Genomic DNA, 2,500 nt, shown 5'->3' with positions numbered 1-2,500 from the left:
TCATCTGTTCCAGCTTTAGTTACTAGTTACTTTAGTTACTCCGCTACATTCATCTGTTACAGCTTTAGTTACTAGTTACTTTTGTTACTAGTTACTCGGCTACATTCATCTGTTCCAGCTTTAGTTACTAGTTACTTTAGTTACTCAGCTACATTCATCTGTTCCAGCTTTAGTTACTAGTTACTTTAGTTACTAGTTACTTTAGTTACTCCGCTACATTCATCTGTTCCAGCTTTAGTTACTAGTTACTTTTGTTACTAGTTACTCGGCTACATTCATCTGTTCCAGCTTTAGTTACTAGTTACTTTAGTTACTCCACTTCATTCATCTGCTACAGCTTTAGTTACTTTAGTTACTAGTTACTTTAGTTACTAGTTACTTTAGTTACTCCACTACATTCATCTGTTACAGCTTTAGTTACTAGTTACTTTAGTTACTCCACTACATTCATCTGTTCCAGCTTTAGTTACTAGTTACTTTTGTTACTAGTTACTCCGCTACATTCATCTGTTCCAGCTTTAGTTACTAGTTACTTTAGTTACTCCTCTACATTCATCTGTTCCAGCTTTAGTTACTAGTTACTTTAGTTACTAGTTACTTTAGTTACTCCGCTACATTCATCTGTTCCAGCTTTAGTTACTAGTTACTTTTGTTACTAGTTACTCGGCTACATTCATCTGTTCCAGCTTTAGTTACTAGTTACTTTAGTTACTCCACTTCATTCATCTGCTACAGCTTTAGTTACTTTAGTTACTAGTTACTTTAGTTACTCCACTACATTCATCTGTTACAGCTTTAGTTACTAGTTACTTTAGTTACTCCACTACATTCATCTGTTCCAGCTTTAGTTACTAGTTACTTTTGTTACTAGTTACTCCGCTACATTCATCTGTTCCAGCTTTAGTTACTAGTTACTTTAGTTACTCTACATTCATCTGTTCAGCTTTAGTTACTAGTTACTTTAGTTACTCCTCTACATTCATCTGTTCCAGCTTTAGTTACTAGTTAGTTTAGTTACTCCACTACATTCATCTGTTCCAGCTTTAGTTACTAGTTACTTTAGTTACTCCGCTACATTCATCTGTTCCAGCTTTAGTTACTAGTTACTTTAGTTACTCCGCTACATTCATCTGTTCCAGCTTTAGTTACTAGTTACTTTAGTTACTCCGCTACATTCATCTGTTCCAGCTTTAGTTACTAGTTACTTTAGTTACTAGTTACTTTAGTTACTCCGCTACATTCATCTGTTCCAGCTTTAGTTACTAGTTACTTTAGTTACTAGTTACTTTAGTTACTCCGCTACATTCATCTGTTCCAGCTTTAGTTACTAGTTACTTTAGTTACTAGTTACTTTAGTTACTCCGCTACATTCATCTGTTCCAGCTTTAGTTACTAGTTACTTTAGTTACTAGTTACTTTAGTTACTCCGCTACATTCATCTGTTCCAGCTTTAGTTACTAGTTACTTTAGTTACTCCGCTACATTCATCTGTTCCAGCTTTAGTTACTAGTTACTTTAGTTACTCCGCTACATTCATCTGTTCCAGCTTTAGTTACTAGTTACTTTAGTTACTAGTTACTCCACTACATTCATCTGTTCCAGCTTTAGTTACTAGTTACTTTAGTTACTCCGCTACATTCATCTGTTCCAGCTTTAGTTACTAGTTACTTTAGTTACTCCACTACATTCATCTGTTCCAGCTTTAGTTACTAGTTACTTTAGTTACTCCACTACATTCATCTGTTCCAGCTTTAGTTACTAGTTACTTTAGTTACTCCGCTACATTCATCTGTTCCAGCTTTAGTTACTAGTTACTTTGGTTACTAGTTACTTTAGTTACTCCGCTACATTCATCTGTTCCAGCTTTAGTTACTAGTTACTTTAGTTACTCCACTACATTCATCTGTTCCAGCTTTAGTTACTAGTTACTTTAGTTACTCCGCTACATTCATCTGTTCCAGCTTTAGTTACTAGTTACTTTAGTTACTCCACTACATTCATCTGTTCCAGCTTTAGTTACTAGTTACTTTAGTTACTCCGCTACATTCATCTGTTCCAGCTTTAGTTACTAGTTACTTTAGTTACTAGTTACTTTAGTTACTCACTACATTCATCTGTTCCAGCTTTAGTTACTAGTTACTTTAGTTACTCCGCTACATTCATCTGTTCCAGCTTTAGTTACTAGTTACTTTGGTTACTAGTTACTTTAGTTACTCCACTACATTCATCTGTTCCAGCTTTAGTTACTAGTTACTTTAGTTGCTCCGCTACATTCATCTGTTCCAGCTTTAGTTACTAGTTACTTTAGTTACTCCACTACATTCATCTGTTACAGCTTTAGTTACTAGTTACTTTAGTTACTCCACTACATTCATCTGTTCCAGCTTTGGTTACTAGTTACTTTAGTTACTCCGCTACATTCATCTGTTCAGCTTTAGTTACTAGTTACTTTAGTTACTCCGCTACATTCATCTGTTCCAGCTTTAGTTACTAGTTACTT

At 34.8% G+C, this 2,500-nt stretch overlaps 1 protein-coding gene across 1 annotated transcript in view; it reads left to right on the top strand.

Annotated features, from left to right (window-relative positions):
* LOC144513651 (NACHT, LRR and PYD domains-containing protein 3-like) overlaps positions 1-2,500 on the top strand; it is a 28,499-nt gene that overhangs the window by 995 nt on the left and 25,004 nt on the right.

This window comes from Sander vitreus, unplaced genomic scaffold (genome assembly GCF_031162955.1).
Source record: "Sander vitreus isolate 19-12246 unplaced genomic scaffold, sanVit1 ctg309_0, whole genome shotgun sequence".
NCBI classification, from domain to species: Eukaryota; Metazoa; Chordata; class Actinopteri; order Perciformes; family Percidae; genus Sander; species Sander vitreus.
This window is presented reverse-complemented; position numbering and strand designations above follow the sequence as displayed.